The sequence below is a fragment of the Piliocolobus tephrosceles genome, chromosome 14 (assembly GCF_002776525.5).
Source record: "Piliocolobus tephrosceles isolate RC106 chromosome 14, ASM277652v3, whole genome shotgun sequence".
Taxonomy (NCBI): Eukaryota; Metazoa; Chordata; class Mammalia; order Primates; family Cercopithecidae; genus Piliocolobus; species Piliocolobus tephrosceles.
Genome location: NC_045447.1, coordinates 27,935,463 through 27,957,521, shown reverse-complemented (window position 1 = coordinate 27,957,521; position 22,059 = coordinate 27,935,463). Strand labels below are relative to the sequence as shown.

The 22,059-nt window shown below is 38.8% G+C and overlaps 1 protein-coding gene across 6 annotated transcripts in view; it reads right to left on the bottom strand.

Annotated features, from left to right (window-relative positions):
• Positions 1–22,059, bottom strand: part of LPAR1 (lysophosphatidic acid receptor 1) — a 175,374-nt gene that overhangs the window by 146,215 nt on the left and 7,100 nt on the right. The gene's annotated exons all lie outside the window — the stretch shown is intronic.

Genomic DNA, 22,059 nt, shown 5'->3' with positions numbered 1-22,059 from the left:
TTTGTTGTTTATATAGTTTATACTTTACCTATTTTCATTTATCATTTCACAATTAGGAAAAGATAAATATATGTGTAGATACATAGATAGGTCAGTTGGCCTTAGAATTGTGTACAAAACTTTGTGCAATAAAATCCCATTTTAAAATTGAAAACAAAAATGCAATATATCTATATATTTATATACAATGTTTTCAGAGACTTACAATGTTAAGGGAAAGCACTGCCTCTAAATGTTAAAATTTTAAAACACAGAACAAAAATACATGCAGCTCTCATAAAGGTCTTGCAGAGGAATAACAGACAGAAATTACAGGAGAATGTTAACAGTGGCTGTTCCTGGTGTCCTAGTTCCCTTCTTGCATTAATATCTGGGGAGGGAGAGAACAAGAGAGCCAGTCAGTTTCTTGATGTTAACACACATCTGGCCTCAATTTTGATTCTTGGGAACCAGAGCAGTGGAAGCCAAGAGGACAAGGAAAATAAGATAGGGGCTAAAGCCACCTATCTTAAAACATGTTAAAATGTACAATCGTTGAGGTGAATGAGAGGCAAAAAGTCAACATTTACTACTGCCCTTCAAGATAAGGGAAAAGAACCAATCAACCAAGAAAAAGGGAAAAGCCAATAATGCTTAACTGTTGCCACTTTTCTTAATGACATAAAAACCCACATCAGACAAATTTTTTTGGTATACTACCCTTGAACTGGAAACCACAGATTTTAATCTCTAATTTATTTAGGAATAAAAATTCAGATCACAGGCAACACACTTCCATGTGACTTTAAATGTATATTATTAGCTAATGATAGGAAAACTTCACATTGCCCAGTTGAGTTCACATAAAATGTCATGACTTCCCTTTTCCTTCCAGAAACAGATCTCTGAAAGCAGATCCCTAAAGAAGAATATCAAATATTAGCCAAAAACTTAATTTATTCTATCCCACGTTCCTCTGATCTTTGAAAAAGTGATTCTGCAGTGCTTTCCAAATTCACAGCAGACACAATGTATAAACATCAAATCATCAAAGACAGTTCAAGAGAATGCCTCACTTTTAGAAACACTACAAACTAAAACTTAAGAGCTTCTACACCTGCAAATAATAAACTTCAAAGGCAATCCAAACTATCCTGGCATTTATCATTTGTGGGCATAAGTGTGTGTAGCGGGTGTAAGTCTGTGCTTGGTTTTAATAATCAATTGACTGACTATAGTTTAACTAGTCTTATTTCAGCCTTGAATTCGTGTAGTGTCTTAAAGCTATTTTAAGTGTGTTGTTCATAAAATTTATAGCATCTCATGATTGGAAGAAAACTTCTGAGGTCATCTAGTTCTACATCTTATCCAATCCTTTAGTCACTGCAGAATCTATTCTCTATGATGTCTGCTGGAACACTTCCAATAACGGGAAGCTCACTACCTTCCAAGGCCAGTCATGAGGTCCTTGGACAGAGAGTTTTCTAGAAATTCTCTCTCAAATGTAGTTCAGATTATCTGAACTGAAAAACCCATCCCTGGGGCCCAGCTACTCTTTTGTAACCAAACTGAATCCCATTCGTTGAACACTTCAAAGCTTATCTGGTCGATGAAGATAGAGATCAGATTGTCTTTTTCTTTCTTTCCTCTATCTTATAATTCTATTTGCAGATCCTTTACAACTTCTTTCCACTTTTCACTGAGAACACGACAGTTGATTTATTCTATCCTTCAAGGATGACACCTAAAACACAATATGGTACCCTTGCTGGCTAGTTCTGACCAGTCCAGAATATGATGAAACCCACTTGCTCTTAATGTTTGGATATGAGGTGTTTAGAGAGCACATTATAATGGGAAAAAAAAAACTGCCTACAGTTTGATAAAATCGCCATTTCAAATTGGCCCAACTTTGAAAAATGCTGTACAGTGAGATGGAAAATAATAACTGAAGCCCCCAAATCCACTGTTACTCAAAGAACATGTGGCCCACCAGTTGTCTGTCAAAAATGCAGAGTCTCGGCTAAGCACAGTGGCTCATGCCTGTTATTCCAACACTTTGGGAGGCCAAGACAGAAAGATCACTTGAGCCCAGGTGTTCAAAACCAGGCTGGACAACATAGCAAGACCCTGTCTCTACAAAAAAATTTAAAAATTAGCCAGGCATGGTGGTGCACATCTGTGGTCCCAGCTACTCAGGTAGCTGAGGTAAGAGAATTGCTTGAGCCTAGGAGTTCAAGGCTGCAATGAGCAGTTATCATGCCACTGCACTCCAGCCTGGACAACAGAGCAAAACCCTGTCTCACAAAAACAAACAAACAAAAAATGCAGAGTCCTAGATCCTTCCCAAGTTGTCTGAATCGTGAACACTGTGAGCAGGCTGAAAACTCTGCATTTAAATACACACCTCTGGCATTTCTGATGACAGTAAACAGTGAGAACCAATGCCTTACCCTATGCTTGCCAAATTGTTATTGTTTTAACAAACACAAATATGCACATGCATGCGCACACACTTGTACACACACACACACTCAGTGTCCTGGCAGTCCACAAAAGTGGAAGTGAATCTGGGTTGGTCTCAGTTGATGGTAAAGCTGGGATTAGAACGAGACCAAGGTAATCACATCTTTCAGTTCCAGTCCAAGCTTGTCCCCTAAAGAAGAGAACATTATCTGGGATGTGGTAGGAGGATGAGACAGAGTTTTAAATGGGGCTGATGGGGCAAAATAAAGAGCCTAAAATAAAGCAATTACTTCATTCACACTTGATTCTTTGAGGTTGGTGGTAAAAGACTAAGAAACTGTTTAATTGAGAGAAATATGCCAAAAGACAGGAGAGAAAAAGGCAAGGAAAGAGAGAGGAGAGGAAGAAGGAAGGAAAATTTCAAGTAATAGTAAGGAGGAATTCCTGTCACTGGTCAGGGTAGAACAGCTGGATTCAGCCTGTAACTTTGTGAAAGGTCTAGGATTTCACTCTCATAATTTTAATTTTCAAATTTTCTTCTGTTAATGTTAAGCTTTATGTGATTTAGAAAATGTTCTCCCCTAAATAAGGAAACTCATCACGGAAGTCGCTGATATCTGCATTTGCTGTAGCAAGAACACCAAAAAATACATTCAAGGATTTATTTTTAATTCCAGGATGAGGTCAAATTTATGTCCTCATAGAACAAGAAGACACTCTAACAATGAAGGCCAAAAGTGCTTGTAAAATCCTTTTTGCTGTTGGGGTCACAGTTTTATAAAGTACACTTCATTCCAGTTCTAAATACACATGCAAACTACAGACAAAACATCCTACCACAAAACTAAATCTGAAAATGTCCAGAACCAACCAATCCACAATAAAGAGGTTAAACACCAAACCCGAAATGGTAAATGTAATAACCATGATCCTCACCATGTGGTAAAAGATGAATCCAATTAATGTTACCTTAAAAAGAACTTAAGTAACTCCTTCCTGTCCTGATTGCCCATTATAAGCCTCAGAAGCCAGCTGTGTGGCAGAGACAAATCAGTGACATTCAGCAAAGCATGTTCTGACCAAAGTACCACTTTACCCTGTGTGAACTCTATGAAACATGCATTAATGGATTCCAAAGGCATTTAAAGAGGCTATAACCTGTCAAACATTTACAATTACAATGGGATCAATAAGAACTGGATTTTTAGATGGCATTTTTCAGATTGCTCTATTCTTCTGATTCTAAAAAGAAAAAGAAAAAAAGGGAGATCAAGGAGCTTGGCACAAAACAATGACATTTTGTTAAATCCTGAGGCTGGAAGAAACCTTAAAGGTTATCTAGCAAATTTCCCCAACCTTCATTCCCTCTTGCAAACAACTCAATCATCAAGCAAGTCATTATCAAGGGCAATTTCATCACACCCAGCAGTCTGACCTGTCAAGTTAGTTTCTGAACTGACTATACCGCTTAGCCCTTCATCCCTCAGAATTGCCTGTGACACTTCAAAATCCCCCTTTATATCTGAAACTGTACCTCTATGCAGCTGTTTGCGCTCACACGCACTATTTCAGCCCTCCAAAATACCCAGCCTCCTGCTCCTTCCGTTCTTTCCTGTTCAACAGCCCCATCCAAGGTCAATTCTCACAATGCCCAGCCTAAATACCATGGTCAGCCCTCTGGGCTCCCCTCACACCAGCCTGCTACCTACCATCCATGCTCCTTTCTGTCAATCTGCCCTTTAACACCGCAATCATGGTTAAACTCCAAACTGCCTGTTCTGCTCCCATTCACAGCCTCCAGAGGCCTCGTGGGGAAAACTTAAGGACAAGGTAAAGCTGTCACTATTAATCAATGCGTTCTAATCTCAGATGAGCCCACAAAGAGAAGCCATCAATGCTGCCATTTCTCTCAGCACCTCTTCCAAGCCTTAAATCTCCTCAAAGAAACTCCCCAGTTTGCACATCCATCATGGAGAAGTGGATGGACATCAGGCAAGAAACCCCAAAAACCCCCATCCTTCCCATCCTTCTCTCTCTTACCAACCATGACTTAAATGATCCAAGCCATTCTTTCAGATCTCTTCTCTACACTTACCCTAGACCCATCCTCTCAACCTTGGATCACATTAAAATGACCATGTGTCTGCCCTGGCCTCTCTTTCAAAGACTGAGTCATGGCCTGAAGTGAGCCCCCTGCACATGGTATGTTTCAAAAGCTCCCCCAGGTGTTCTTAAAATAAGCCAAGGTTGGGTATTACTGGCAAAGACAATTTTATCCACGCCCATGGTTTTAAATACCAAATCTGGAGTTCTTCTCTGGGCTGTGTTCTCACATATCCAAATGCATTATAGTACATACTCCATAGGGTTTGCAAATTCAACATGTACCAAACTCCTCATCCTTCCTATTCTAGGCTAAACTGTGTCCCTCCGAGAAATTCATATTTTGAGGTCGTAACTCCCAGTACCTCAGAATGTGACCACATTTGGAGCCAGGGTCTATAAACAGGTAATTAAGTTAAAATGAGGTCATTAGAGTAGGCCCTAATCCAATATGACTAGTGTCCTTATAAGAGGAAGAAAGTTGGACAAAGGCAAGTACAGAGGAAAAAACCACATGAAGACGTAGGGAGTAGATCATCACATACAAGGCAAAGAGAGAGGCCTCAGAAGAAAGCAGTCCTCACAATTCTCTATGACTTCCAGCATCCAGAATTATGAGAAAATAAATTTTTGCTGTTTCAGCCATCCAGTCCATGGGACCTTAAGGCAGCCCTGGCAATCTAATATAAATACACTTCCCAGGTCCTTGTTACTCTCTCCTACTTTGTCTCATTCAATAGCATTGCCATCCATTCACCATCACTCTTCCCTCTCCCTCACCCACCATATCTATTCAATAGCCAAGTTGTATCAATTCTTCCTCCTAAATGTCTTTCGTATCTACCTTCTTCCCTCCAAACCCACTGTTACTGCCTTAACTCAAGCCCTAATTATCTCTCTTAAGATATCCCAGTACTATATGATCTCAACTTACAGGTAGAATCTTAAAAAGTTGAACCAAGAAGTAGAGGGTAGAATGATGGTCACCAGAGTCTGCAGGCAAGGGATGACGAACAGCAGGGTGGGAGATAGGGAGTTGTTGATCAAAGGGTACAAAGTTTCAGACAGATAAGAGGAATAACTTCTTTCTGAGACCCACTGCACAGCAGAGTGGCTAGAGTCAATAATAATGCACTCTGTATTTCAAAATAAGACTAAATTTCAAATGTCTCACCATAAAAAATGATATAGGTCAGTGCAGTGATGGATATGTTAACTAGCTTAGTTTAATCATACACTGTGTACATAGATCAAAACATCACATTGTACCTATAAATGCATTCAATTCTGATTTGTCAATTGAAAATATTAAATTTCTTATTAAAAAATTATGGTTGCACATATTCTGGGGTACATAGTGATATTTTGATACATACAAAGTATATTAATAATTTTTTAAAAAACACATGATCATCTCAATAGATGCAAATAAAGGGTGTAAAAAAATTCATACCCTGCTGTCCTCCTCATAATTTCAGTGGAGTCCACAAGGAAAGCGATAATCATGGACCCCTCTAACCTTCCACCGCCAGTGGTATCAACCAAGCCCTTCCTCAATGCCTGACCTTTCATCCCAGTACAGTGAAAGATAATAATAAATTATTGCTTAAAGCTATTTAATTTGGGATTTAAAAAACAGCAATAGTCACCTAGAATGATATGTCATGGATATCTCTCAATAATATAATTATGGGTAATTTTTTTCAATTAAATGTTTCTGTGATACTGAACACAAGTATCATTTTTGTAAACACAAATAATTTCAGAGAACCAACATTCCACCTTTCTCTTCTTTTCCAAACCTTGCTTTTAACTTTATGTGTGTATTTCTTTTTTGACAATAGGAAGTAATTCTTACACTTGGGAAAACTACTGATAGGAAAAATAAAGATGTTTTCATAAATAACTTTTTTTTAAAAAAAAAAAAAAAGCTATTCTAGTCCCTTCTACCTGCAACTATTTCTCTCGGGTGTTTGGAGAATAATCTGCCTAAAACAGAAATCTAGTATGGCAATGATCTGTTTTAAACCTTTTCCACGGTTCCCCATTGCCCCAAGCCCAGCCTCCTCATGTACAGCAAACTGAGTCCTTCACGTACTTCTGGCTTAGGCTATAACTCACCTTGCTTGTTAAGCCCCAGCACTTTGGATCTACTCAGAAATCCCCTGACATATAATGCTAATCCACACAACTGTCTTCGCATATGCACTTGGCTTTTCCTGGAATACCATCCCTTGTCCAAATTCCATGCCTGGCAAATACCTACTCATCTTTCCAGTCACAGCTTTTCAATGAAGCCTTTTATGGGTCCTACTCCCCACCTGGATTAATCACCGCCACCTCTATGCTGCTTCTGAACTTACACATACATCATTATACTGTGACCATATACCAGCAAATGTCACAAACACAAATACCCACAGGGACCAACCAGGTATCATAAATACATGAAGTGCCTAGTGAAAACAGACCTTCAACTTCCATGATACAGAAACTACACTTGCACGAAGAACAATCACAATGCCCACCTGTCTATGTTGACTTTTGAAACTTGACCTGAGCAAATAAATTGTATGTGGAGCCAAATTCATTTAGCACATAGACTTCCAGTCTTGCAAACTCTGGCCAAAGGCATCGGAGCCTTCATTTCTCTTCCTTCTACTCCCTGAAGCAAAAAGACTCCAGAAAATCCGTGCTCATAGGCTGATCTTTGTTCATGCTATCTTCAGTCAAGCCAGCGCTTAAAGCACAGGAACCTACACTTAACTGACCACAAAGAGAGGATGCAGTACTGAGCTTAATAACCTTGAACTCACTGCTACTCAGTTCTTATCAAAAATATCCTTTTGGATGAAGTAATATTCATAGGGAACATCCTGAAAAGTATCTAATTCAGCATTCCACAAAGAATATGGAATGTCTATCCTTGGACAGAGCCAGCAGTGAGCTGGTTGTCTGAACTGTCTTGCTTTGGCTCTTACAGAATGGCTTTTCTGAGATAAGCAACTGGCATTATGCCATTAACCTACATTGAGCAATACAATTTTTTTAACCCCACTGTCACATTCATTGTAAGATTTTATTTGGAAACACGACTCATTACATTAAAGTATCTAATGTTTGGAGAACCATGGATAAAATCCCATCTCCTCCCAGCACATGAAGAGTTGTCCCCCCTGGTTAGTCCTTATCTTCACGGTAACACAGCTCATCGAGTCACCTCTTCATGTCAACTACGAGGAAGAACAGCAAAACGTGTGGCCCTTGTCTAATACATGAATAGCACCCTAAGGTGGGCCTTGGTCTTGGTCTCTGCTTAAATTCACACTCTCACTTCCTCTTACCCCATTTCCTTCCTATGCTTATTAAACTTCACTATATTTAATAGGAAAATAGACATGCAACTAACTTCTAACATTGCATTTATCACATGGTATCTTCATTCAGTTCCCATCCCTCGAGTCTGAGTTTTTTGAAAGTGGGCCTCCATGTTGCTCACCTCTGTATCTCCAGGGTCTAATAAGTGATCACTAATTAGATGTCAAATTTAATTGGACTACATATGACTACTTCCAGTAATGGGTGAAATTGCAAATCTATTACCTCCTAAGGAAGCTCACTTTATTTCCCCAAGGCACAGAAGTGGTGTCTGACTGTACTATCAATGGCATCTAGAAGAAAATTAAGCTTATGGGGGTAAATATGCCAAATAAACACTAAACCAGCACAGATAAAATTACAATTTAGTTTTTAATTCTTTGCTATCCATTTTTAGAGTACTTGCTCCATTTTCTAGTAGTTAACCAGTTATTTCACAGAAGTATACTCATCAGGAATACCCTACCATCAGTTGATGCAGTGAATACAGTTAAAAACAAAACTTGGCTGGGCGCAGTGGCTCACGCCTGTAATCCCAGCACTTTGGGAGGCGGAAGCAGGCAGATCATGAGTGAGAGATCGAGACCATCTTGGCATCTTGGCCAACATGGTGAAACCCATCTCTACTAAAAATACAAAAATTAGCTGGGCATGGTGGCACACGCCTGTAGTCCCAGTTACTAGGAAGGCTGAGGCAGGAGAACTGCTTGAACCCAGGAGGCGGAGGTTTCAGTGAGTGGAGATCACACCACTGCACTCCAGCCTGGCGACAGAGCAAGCCTCTGTTTAAAAAAAAAAAAAAAAAAAAAAAAAAAAAACCTTTTCACAGCATATTAAAGGACATAAAAACTAAGGGAAGCTTGAAACATAATGTTCTCTGTTAGAAGACAAAACTGTGGATGAGTGAAGGATATCACCACAGTGGAGAGAACATCCGCCAATGAGGTCTAGTCAATGTCATCCACGACAGATTATTATTAAAGTTTCCCATTGCTCTAATCATTTTCCAAGTTTTACAAATCCACATTTCACTTATACTAATTTCCATCTTTAAGTTTTTCTCAAACTCTGCTGGTAGGAGTATGAACCATTATCATTGTTTTCGAAATCAATTTAATCATTTCTATCTCTAGTCATAAAAATCATCCTTGCCTTTTAAGGCAGCACATTATATTACTAGGAATCTACTCTAAAGAAATTACCCGAAATGCAAAAATAGGCTTGCAAAGATGTTCACTGAAGTGAGTTCAGTATAGCAGTAGCTGAATGGAATTAACATCACTTCTATTTACTGCATACTATTAAGAGAAAGGACAAAGTACTGATTATGCCCAGTAGGATTTCAACTAGATAAAATTTACAGAGAAAATATTAGAAGGGAATATCCCATAAACTTGACAATGGCTTTCTCTAGGTGGGGAGTATGGGTACTTTTTCCTTCTTCTTCTTTATGTTTTTCTTTGTTTTCTAAAATGAACACAAACAGGTGTTACTTTTGAAAGTCAAGTTTTGAAACTACCTTTTAAAATTGACTTGGAAACCAAATACTACTACTTTCAAATCAGTGATCTAACTCTTAATCAGTCTACAGAAATTACGTAAAAGTTGTTGAGTACAATGCTTTTTAAAACAGTAAGTACAAAGGAAATAAAACTGTAAAAATAGGGCAATGGTTTAATGAACAGTTTAACAGCTTAATGGATTATTATCAGGCTATTAAAAATATGATTCAGACTATATTGCCTTATATAACAGTGGGTTAAAAACGATCAGTAGAAATAAGAACACACATTTGTTACTTCTAGGTAAAAGCAGACCATAAAATAGAACATAATAGAAATAGGCCATAAAACTAACATGACTAAATAACAAATATGTTCATTAGGGAACTGCAAATACAAGTGGGTTTGTTCATGTAAATATTGCCATAATGTGATTGCAAAAATAATTTTTTAAACATTTATAAGAATACACCAAGGGCCAGGCATGGTGGCTCACACCTCTAATCCCAACACTTTGGGAAGATTGCTTGAGCCCAGTTCGAGACCAGCCTGGGCAACATAGCAAGACCCCTTCTCTATTAAAAATAACAATAATAGAGATATATTTTTAAAGATAATAAACAGTATTTCATATAAAAACAATTAGTTTTAAATAAGTTCAACGGTTTTAAACACTTTAAGATGTGTTCACTAAAACATTTTTACTCACTGAGTTATTCTGCCATTAAAACAGGATGAAGAAGGAAAAAGGAAAGGCAGGTAAACGATAGTGTGTATTTTCTGCTGAACAGCTACTGGACAGAGTTACTACTCTTATTCCCTACCCAAATTAATGGAATATTATATTAGCTTAGAATGTCATTAAAAAGTTCCTTGGGAGGCTGAGGCGGGCAGATCACAAGGACAGGAGATCAAGACCATCCTGGCTAACACGGTGAAACCCCGTCTCTACGAAAAAATACAAAATACAAAATATTAGCCGGGCATGGTGGCAGTCGCCTGTAGTTCCAGCTACTCAGGAGGCTGAGGCAGGAGAATGGTGTGAACCTGGGAGGCGGAGCTTGCAGTGAGCTGAGATCACGCCACAGCACTCCAGCCTGGGTGACAGAGCCAGAGTCCGTCTCAAAAAAAAAAGGAAAAAAAAAAGTTTCATAGATTAGGTGGCTTAAATAACAAAAATTTATTTTCTCATAATTCTAGAGGCTAGAAATGTAATACAGGGTGCCAGCATGGTTGGTTGCTGGTGAGGGTTCTCCTTTTGGCTTGCAGACAGCTGTCTTTTCACTGTTTGCTCACATAGCCTTTCCTTGGTGAATGTGCATAGAGACAAAGATCTCTCTCTTCCTCTTCCCATAAGGCCACCAATCTTACCAGATTAGCACCCCACACTTATAATTTAATCCTAATTATCTCCTAAAAGTCCTATCTCCAAATACAGCTACATGGGGGTTAGGGCTCCAACATGAATATTAGGGAGAAAATCCAGTCCATAGCAAATGTTAAATATGTTTTATAACAAATCTCTTGTAGAAAGAATACATTTCGTCATGAGACCTCGGCTAATTCTTGCTTCTAGAGAAATAGTATTCAACAAGGTTCCTAATCCCTGAATCAGATGAGAATTTGTGATTTCGAAGCTAAATTAAATCACAAATTAAGATGGCCAAATGCTTAAAGAGAAGCTGGGACTTTTTCCCAAGATCATGGTGACTAAACCCCTGCTTGAGTGTTGAAATGCTCTTGAACAATCAGAGAAGTTCAACTGATGCTTCCAATTCTGAAAATAAATTTCTCCTGGGAGCTTTAGACTCTTGTCTACACTTCTCTCTTAGGGCTCTCCAGAATGCCTTTTGTGGAATTCTAGGCCAGGCATCTACATGCTCTGTGCCTCTTCCTGGCTTTGTCTACCTTGAACCTACCCTAACCCCATGACTCCAACCCCTTCAGACCCAACCTGTTTCTAGTACTAGCGTTGAGCACTTGTGCCTAGTACCTGCTTGGACCTACACATTGCCAAACATTGCCTGTGCCTGTGTGACCTGCCCCTGCCTTGCCTCAGATCAGGAGCCTGGAGGCCTGGATGGTTTCCATATAATAATTAGCTTAAGAAGATATTCAACAACAAATAAAAATAAAATCAACTGATGAATTGGCACCAAAACACACTAAGTAAAATCTCCATAGTTACCTGGACTTCCTGAGTAAATATTTTACTATGAATCAGGAATTCAGTAGAGTTCAGACAAACAGAAAAAGCATGCATCTCATCTTTCTTCCCTTGATTTCTAAGCAAAAAATAAGAACAAGTGTAATAACATATTCACATTACAATAAATGAATCTGAAAGACTGAATATACTGAATTACAAAAAATAATGTTGAAATGTATTTGAATCAACTGATTTAATATACTGGTAAGAAAAGCTGAGTTGGTGGGGGAAATGGAAGACGCTGGTCAAAGGGTACAAACTTCCAGTTATGAGTAAGTTCTGGGGATCTAACGCACAGCATGGTGATGATAGTTAATAGTACTCATTTCACAGTATATATGTATATCATCATCATAAGTAGACCTTAAATACAGTTTTGCTTGTCATTATGCATCAATAAAGCTAGGAGGAAAAAGAAAAGATAAGCTGAACTGCCAAGTACCTTTCATTCTCTTCCACATAAGCCCATTTCTTATAAAATATTCCTTAAACTTCGTATAGCCATTAAAACTGAATTCATCTTCCATATGATTCCTTAGCCCTTTAAATCTTTTTAAAATAACATCACCCTCATCCAATGGGTTTTTATAAAATGTGGATTATATATAACTTAGATGCTGCATATTTCTCCAAAGCAAGCATCCAGCATATAAACATAAGATAATCATATTTTTCCATGTTTGCTGAATCTGAAAGGATTAAAAAAAATAATTTCAAGTGTGGTCAAACTACAAATTATGATAGAAAGTATTAAAGATTTAAGTCAGTCGCGGTAGCTCATGCCTGTAATCCCAACACTTTGGGAGGCCCAGGTGGGCGGATCGCCTGAGGTCAGGAGTTCAAGACCAGCCTGGCCAACATGGTGAAACAAATCTCTACTAAAAATACAAAAATTAGCTGAGTGTGGTGGTGGACACCTGTAATCCCAGCTACTCAAGACACTGAGGCAGGAGAATCTCTTGAACCACCCAGGAGGTGGAGGTTGCAGTGAGCCGAGATCCCGCCACTGCACTCCAGCCTGGGTGACAGAGCGAGACTCCATCACCAAAAGAAAAGAAAATAAAAAAGTCTCAAGAGAATTCTATTCTTTGCCCATTCTTCCATGTTTTAATGAGAAGCATTAGCAGTGTTGTCCAATGTGAAGGAATCAGTGCCACCTGAGCCTGACTCCACAACAACAACAGAAAAATGCAAATACCTGGAGTTCTCCCAAGTTTGGCCTGAGCTTGTCAGACTAGGTTAGTTAAATGGTGGGGTGCCAAGTCTTTAAAGAGTTACAGCAAAGTTGAAAAGAGAAAGCATAAAGGCACTTAATATTAATAATAGGACTAGGAGAATGATTCTTGAAAACTGATTTCAAGTCCTCCATTTTAAGACAAGGACCCCAGGGCCTCAAAGGTTGGGTATCAAAGGTCAAAGGTACCATGCGCAGCAGTGGAAGAACTGGCACTTGAATCATGGTCTCCCATCTCATGTGGTCTCCAACTTACTTTATGAATTTCTAATTTAAAAGCTTTCTTTTAAACTCTTCATGTAGTTTTAAAAGAGGATGGGGGAAATGAACACTAAAATCCTACCAAGTTAAAAAAATAAAAATCCTAGCACAGCAATAATTCCTATCATTATATTCAAAATCAACAAGCAATGAAATACTCACCCAACCATCCGATCTTCACTTACCAAAACTTAACTTCAGTGTTATAATTTCTTACAAATTATGCATAGTTACAAAATTGGTAATTATACTATACAAAAGTATTTTTTAATCCAACCAAATCTACTTCTCCTACAGATCATACACAACTTTGTACAGCTCCTCATACAGAGCAAGCCTTCAAAAAACCCTGCTATTTACCAATATATGATATTGCTTTAGTACAAAACTACTTCAACAAACACTAATACCCATCTCCCCAAAAAAAATCCTTGACATTCCTATTTGACTTTTGTCAAGTAAGAAAAAAAAAAAAAAAACCACACAAACAGGAAGACCCACTAAGTATCACAAAAAATGCCAACTCATCAAACAAAGAAGATTGCCTTCCACCTGTCTTTCCCTTCCAGTTTTCTATTTTGCATCTGTTACTATTTCTTCCATGACTCTACAATCCCACACACACACCCCTGCTCAGTCCTTCACAGAGTTAACCCATTCTCATTCTGCAGACCTGACCAAATGTCGCTTCCCCAGGGAAATCCTGCATCACCCCCAAAGTCAGATGAGGTTCCCCCACTTAATCGCTTTTGCTCTTTTCTCCCATAGAATTGATCATGCACAGTATATATACATCTGGATGATTTTATTTGGTTCATGTGCTCCATCCCACTAGACTCTATGCATCATGCCTCCAGTGATAACGACTGCTTTACTCATCACTCTATTCCCAGCTACTACCAAGATAACCGCTAATGTACCTAACAAATGGATGTTGAAAAATGAATGAACCTGATTTTAGACAGCACAGCAACATACTAGATCGTGTCTTTCAAACTGCAGTTTATGACCAGATCAGTGTTTTCAAAATGTATGAGTTGTAACCAGTACTTTTAAAAATGAAAACGAACAAATTATCATAGGAAAAAATAGAAAAGAAAATATCAGCGTTTACTATGTGTAGTAAACTATATACAACTAATGTCTCATTCATATACATATATGAACATTTCTAACTATGGGTCATGATTAAAAAGTTCGAAAGTCACTGAACTAAATGGCCCAATAAAACTCATCCCAATTTCCCATTAAAATGCTCAAGACGGTGCACACAAAGACAAAAATTAGCAATAGCACTAAAAATATACAAGGAAAAAGAAGCCAAAGTCAAGGCATTATTTCCACTAACTACATAGTATAAAAAATGGGTAAGAAGCATGTTCTTGGACCATATGCACAATGTATACCATACCTTTTGAACTTCAACAAGATAGATTATCTAACAAATGTAGAAAAAAGTCCTGAGTTGAACTCAGGAAATGTGGAAGATGCAACTGGCCAGATAAATCTGAAGAGCCAGTAATATTAGACTGAATCACAGAAAACTGCCATTATGTAGGTCAAGAGCAAATGCCAGCAATCTCATATGATTCAACTTACCAATGAAGATAATGAAAATGGCAGCTAATATTCAGTGTGCTGGGCATCTTTTATATATGCGTGTATGTGTGTGTGCATGTGTGTGTACACACACACTTTAAGTTCTGGAATACATGTACAGAACGTGCAGGTTACACAGGTATAAATGTGCCATGGTGGTTTGCTGCACCCATAAACTCATATCTACATTAGGTATTTCTCCTAATGTTATCCCTCCCCTTGTCCCCCACCCCGACAGGCCCCAGTGTGTGATGTTCCCCTCTCTGTGCCCATATGTTCTCATTGTTCAACTCCCACTTATGAGTGAGAACATGCAGGGTTAGGTTTTCTGTTCTTGTGTTAGTTTGCTGAGAATGATCGTTTCCAGTTTCATCCATGTCCCCACAAAGGGCATGAACTCATCCTTTTTTATGATTGCATAGTATTCCATGGTGTATATGTGCCACATTTTCTTTATCCAGTCTATCATTGATGGACATGTGAGTTGGTTTCAAGTCTTTGCTATTGTAAATAGTGCTGCAGTAAACATACGTGTGCATGTGTCTTTATAAATATAATGATTTATAATCCTTTGAGTATATACCCAGGAATGGGATTGCTGGGTCAAATGGTATTTCTGGTTCTGAATCCTTGAGGAATCACCACACTGTCTTCCACAATGGTTGAACTAATTTACAGTCCCACCAACAGTATAAAAGTGATCCTATTTCTCCACATCCTCTCCAGCATCTGTTGATTCCTGACTTTTTAATGATCGCCATTCTAACTGGTATGAGATGATATCTCATTGTGGTTTTGATTTGTATTTCTCTAATGACCAGTGATGATGAGCTTTTTTTCATATGTTTATTGGCTGCATAAATGTCTTCTATTGGAAAAGTGTCTGTTCATAACCTTCACCCACGTTTTGATGGAGTTCTTTTTTTCTTGTAAATTTGTTTAAGTTCCTTGTAGATTCTGGATATTAGCCTTTTGTCAGATGAATAGATTGCAAAAATTTTTCCCCACTCTGTAGGTTGCCTGTTCACTCTGATGATAGTTTCTTTTGCTGTGCAGAAGCTCTTTAGCTTAATTAGATCCCACTTGCCAATTTTGACTTTGGTTGCAATTGCTTTTGGTGGCACACATATGCCTGTGTCCTGAATGGTATTGCCTGGGTTTTCATTTAGGGTTTTTATGGTTTAAGTTCTACGTTTAAATCTTTAATCTATCTTAATCTTTGTATAAGGTGTAAGGAAGGGGTCCAGTTTCACTTTTCTACATATGGCTAGCCAGTTTTCCCAACACCATTTATTAAACAGGAAATCCTTTCCCCATTGCTTGTTTTTGTCAGGTTTGTCAAAGATCAGATGGTAGTAGATGTGTCATGTTATTTCTGAGGCCTCTGTTCTGTTCCATAGGTCAATATATCTGTTTTCATACCAGTAATAGCCTTGTAGTATAGTTCGAAGTCAGGTAGCATGATGCCTCCAGCTTTGTTCTTTTTGCTTAGGACTGTCTTGGCTACACAGGCTCCTTTTTTAGCTCCACATGAAATTTGAAGTAGTTTTTTCTAATTCTGTGAAGAACGTCAATGGTGGCTTGATAGCAATAGCACTGAATCTATAAATTACTTTGGGCAGTATGGCCATTTTCATGATATTGATTCTTCCTATCCATGAGCATGGAATGTTTTTCCATTTGTCTGTGTCCTCTCTTGTTTCCTTGAGCACTGGCTTGTAGTTGTCCTTGAAGAAGTCCTTCACATCCCTTGTAAGTTGTATTCCTAAGTATTTTATTCTCTTGTAGCAATTGTGAATGGGAATTCATTCATTATTCGGCTCTCTGTTCACCTATATTGGTGTATAGGAATGCTTGTGATTTTTGCACATTGATTTTGTATGCTGAGGCTTTGCTGAAGTTGCTTATCAGCTTAAGGAGATTTGGGGTTGAGACTACAGGGTTTTCTAAAAATACAATCATGTCATCTGCAAACAAACACAATTTGACTTCGTCTCTTCCTGTATGAATACCCTTTTTTTTCTCTTGCCTGATTGCCCTGGCCAGAACTTCCAATACTTATGTCGAATAGGAGTGGTGAAAGAGGGCATGCTTGTCTTGTGCCAGTTTTCAAAGGGAATGCTTCCAGCTTTTGCCCATTCAGTATGATATTGGCTGTGGGTTTGTCATAAATAGCTCTTATTACCTTGAGATATGTTCCATCAATACCTAGTTTATTGAGTGTTTTTAGCATGAAGGGGTGTTGAATTTTATCGAAGGCCTTTTCTGCATCTATTGAGATAATCATGTGGTTTTTGTCATTGGTTCTGTTTATGCAATGGATTACATTTATTGATTTGTATATGTTGAACCAGCGTTGCATCCCAGAGATGAAGCCAACTTGATTGTGGTGGATAAGCTTTTTAATGTGCTGCTGGATTCAGTTTGCCAGTATTTTATTGAGGATTTTCACATCAATGTTCATCAGGGATATTGGCCTGAAATTTTCTTTTTTTGTTGTGTCTCTGCCAGGTTTTAGCATCAGGATGATGCTGGCCTCATAAAACGAGCTAGGGAAGAGTCCCTCTTTTTCTATCATTTGGAATAGTTTCAGAAAGAATGGTCTCAGCTCCTCTTTGTATCTCTAGTGGAATTCAGTTGTGAATCCATCTGGTCCTGGGCTTTTTTGTGGTTGGTAGGCTATTAAATACTGCCTCAATTTCAGAACTCTCCACCCTACATCAACAGACCAGGTGTGGCATTCATGCCTGCAATCCCAACAGTTTGAGAAGTCAAGGTGAGAGTTGGGGACTAACCTGAGTAATAAAGCAAGACCCTGTCTCTACCCAAAAAATAAATAAATAAATAACCAAATATGGTGGCATGTGCTTGTAGTCCCAGCTACTCAGGAAGCTGAAGCAGGAGGATGGCTTGAGCCCAGGAGTTTGAGGCCACAGTGAGCTAATGATTGAGCAACTGAACTCCAGCCTGGGTGACAGAGCAAAACATGGTCTTTAAGAAACAAAACAAGAAAAATATTTTGGGTAAACAGCAGAAAATAAAAACAGAATTTTTTTTTAAGTCTTGTCCTCATCTAAGAAGTCAAAAGGAAAGTGCAATGGAGAAGAAAATATCAGGCAAGCTGGGTAGACAGGAAAGGTCACACAATTTTAAATGTAGTGATAGAAGGCCTCAGTATGGAGTTGACCTTTGAGTTAAGACATGAAAATAATGAAAGCAGGCATATGGATACGTAGGAAAGAACATCCTAGGCAGAAGGACACAGACCAGGAAACCACAGTCCACTGTGTGGACAAGCTCAAAAACACAGATCATTCAGAGTAAGGATACAACTCTGGGTACATCAACACTGAAATATGGGCGGAGAAGCACAAGTCCTCAAAACAAAACAAAACAAAACAAAAAGAAGCAAGCAGAGATAGGGAATGACTAAACATAATTAGGTGTATTTAATTAGTCACACACATTAAATAGTGTGACTAATATGTAGCCATTAGAAGTTAAAAATGAAAGATTTTAATGGCCTGTATATATACTTATGATACAAAGGAGAATGCTGTTAAATATTCTGTAAAAGTAAATATTTTTAAAACTACAAGAAATCATCCCAAAATGGAATAAGAATTTTTTTTTTTTTTTTTTTTGAGGCAGAGTCTCGCTCTGTCACCCAGGCTGGAGTGCAGTGGCACAAACTCAGCTCACTGCAACCTTCGCCTCCTGGGTTCAAGAGAGCACATCCAGCTAATTTTTGTATTTTTAGTAGAGACAGGGTTTTATCATGTTGGCCAGGCTGGTCTTCAACTCCTGACCTCAAGTGATCTGCCCACCTTCGCCTCCCCAAAGTGCTGGGATTACTAGTGTGAGCCACCATGCCTAGCAAGAAAGTCAATCTTAAGTGGTGGAATTACACATGAATCCCCTGTACATTCCAAATGTTTTAAAATTAGCATGTACTGTTTTTCCCTATCAAATTGAAATGAGTATAATTTTTAAAAATCATAATGGCTTAGAAAAAGGAAAACTAAGAATAAACTTATCTTTTTTCTATCTTGCATGCAAGAAGGCATGCCAATAAAATTATCTAAAGTGAAAATAAATTCTTAATTAGAAAAAGACTTTTTTTAACCAAGTAAAGGACAAACTTGTACTGCATCCTACTTTTTAGTAGGCAACTAAAGCTTAAAATTATTTGATCAGCTTTTAAAACCTCTATGACAAACCTTTATGAGTTTCTCAAAGCATGGTCTTTAGGCTACTGAAATTTCCAAAGTTCTTCTGGAAGGTTTATCTTTTATATGACAGCAATATGACACTCACTGCCACTAGTCCTACAGTAAATTAAAACTATATCTGCAATTTCGCCCAGACCTCAAATCACTACCTAATTATGGTAAGACGTTTTTTCCAGATAACAATAGCTGGAATGGGCTGTTTCAGGGATTTTTTGTTCACCCCAATGGGATATTGTTGAAATTTGCACCATTTCCTTCCTATATTCCCAGGACCACCTATCAAGAGAAGCCATAGTAAATATTCAACAAATGCTTGATAACCCATAAAACTACTTTAACCTGCTAAAGAAAAATAAACTAAAGAATTGAAATAAGTCTTGTCCTTGTGAAAATATATCACTCTTTTCACTCTAAAAGTGCTCTCTCTCCATCTTATCACACACATTTCACTGGCATTTACTTCTACATTTAGCCATTATTCCTGAATACTGCCAACTGACTCCTCAGCTAAACTTCAAACTCAAATTGCCAGCTACCAGCTGAAAATCTCTGCCTCCGTGGTCTTAGACATGTCTAAAACTAACAAGCCTCACTGCAACAATTAGCATACTCTCATGTCCTGTCTGGTAATGGCATCAACATGCCCTTTTTTGTCCTCGGTAGTCTCCAGTACCCTTCTACCTCCACAGCCTTTGAGCCTGGTCCCACCGCTTCCTGCCATAAACCGTCAATTCCAGGCACTCCTCCCCAAGCCTGTCACTCAATGGGTCTTCCTCATTACTCTTCTTCATGGAATGAGTTCCACAGACCATCGAGGCTGGCATTCTGCTGCAAGTCATTTCTCCCCTCTAAGGCTGACTTACCCTCTCCATCCTCAGATACGCAGAAAGCTCTTTGTTTGAACCTTGGTTTACCACATTCATCACCACCTACCTGATCTTAATGATGAGTCCATGTCACTCCAGGTTCATGACCCGCTCAAGAGTGAGGACCATACTTTCTTAAATTTTTTTGACTTTAGTGTCCTCAGGCCAAGCACGATGGCTTGCGCCTATAAACCCAGCACTTTGAGAGGCCAAGGCAGGTGGTTCACTTGAGGCCGGGAGTCCAAGACCAGCCTGGCCAACACGGCGAAACCCCATCTCTACCAAAAAATACAAAAAAAATTAGCCAGGCATGGTGGCGCACGTCTGTGGTCCCAGCTACTTGAAAGGCTGAGGCAAGAGAATTGCTTGAACCCAGGAGGCAGTGAGCGAAGATTATGCCATTGCACCCCAGCCTGGGCAATAAAGTGAGACTCTGCTTCAAAAAAAAAAAAAAAAAAAAAAAAAAAAAAAAATTAGTGTCCTCAGCCGAACATAGAGGACACAGAAGTTCTCCAAGATCTCAGTTGCACAAAACTAAACTGACAACGTCTCAAAGTGACCAGAGAACAGATTGTGCTGAATCTAGAAAAGTCAGTCATCTTGCCCTAGCATTTGAACCTTTACTTCTCTGTGCCTAGTCAGAAAGTAAAGCAAGTAGTTCTCTGTGGAACTACAATAAATAGTGGGCACAGAATGAATGTCTCATTTACTTGACAATAATCCTTCTCCCCACAATCGTAGTCCAAGAAGGCAAAGCATCCCCTTAACAAAAGGCAACTCTGTTTCATTTGTGTTATTCTCTTAGTAAGAACACACCATCCTTATCATCTGCTGATTACAGACTTCCAAGGCGGGGGTTCTCATTGAATACTCCCGCAATGAAACCTGCCTATAATGAATAACTCTACCTATATCTTCTCTGCTCCAGAAGTGGCTGATAGGCCTTTCATCCAGGACTTGTTTTCTACCTAACAAAACTTTCACAGATGCCAAATGCGTGCTCCAAAATGCCCTTCCTCCTGTGGTCTGAGACCCAGATGAAGCAGGGTCCTTGTGGCAATAATATTCTCTGCAATGCTTTTTGTCATCTTGGTTGTTGCACAGCTGGAAATAGTTTTCTTGTTCCCGTTTACAATAGCCAGACATTCATCATCACTCTGACAAGAACTCTTGAGTGATGTCATGCTGCACAAGTTCAAGAAGGGCCCATGCAGGCTCTTCCAGCTTCAAACTTCTCACTCTTCATGGCAGCCTCAAGCATAGCCGCTCTAAAGCAAAAGAAAATGGAGGCAGGCACAGACAGATACACCCACAAACATATATATGAGTATGTATAAACATACCCACACTCATCCCACACACACATAAATATACATAAGTATTAATTTTTGTAGGTTTGTATAAGCAAAAGGACAACTATGGAAGGCTGTGGAACAAACTGATATCAGATGTGTAAGGTTAAAGTGGCAGAGAGAGATTTTTATGTTTACTTTAGACACATCTGTAGTGTTTGAATCATTGCAAAAAAGTGATTTGGTTGGGATGCTTTCTATTGTGTTTACATCCCTGAGTAACTTGAAGATCATAAGTGAAATGCATTAGTGAAGCAAAGCACCATGATAGGGTGACTTCAAAATAAGTATTAGCCAGATGCGGTGGCTCACACCTGTCATCCCAACACTTTGGGAGGCCAAGGTGAGAGGATCCCTTGAGCCCAGGAGTTTGAGACTAGCCTGGGTAATGTAGTGAGAGCCCATTTCTTAAAAAAGAAAAAGAAAAAGAAAAAAATACCAGGCATAGTGGCACACACCTGCAGTCCCAGCCACTTGGAAGGCTGTAGTGGGAGAATAGTTTGAGCCCAGGAGGTCAAGGCTGCAGTGAGCCAGGATTATGCCATTGCACTCCAAGACCCTATCTCAAATAAATAAAAAATAAGTCTGACTTTCCACAGGCACTAGATTTGAATTATTCTAGAAAGCAAACTATACACTGAGCAAAGAATCTCAAACACAAGTTGGGTTAAAAGTAAGAATAGAGAAAATGAGATGGAAGCAAGGGAGGGCTATAGATAAAACACAGCTATGTCTATCTCTAGACTTTAAAACAGATAAATCCTAGCAAAATATTTCAAGCATATAAAATGAAAATGAGATTACCAGGCTCTGTGGTCTCCTTCCCTAAGAGGGAAAGGCCAACTCACCTCAAAGTATTGAGATTATCTTGCAGAAAA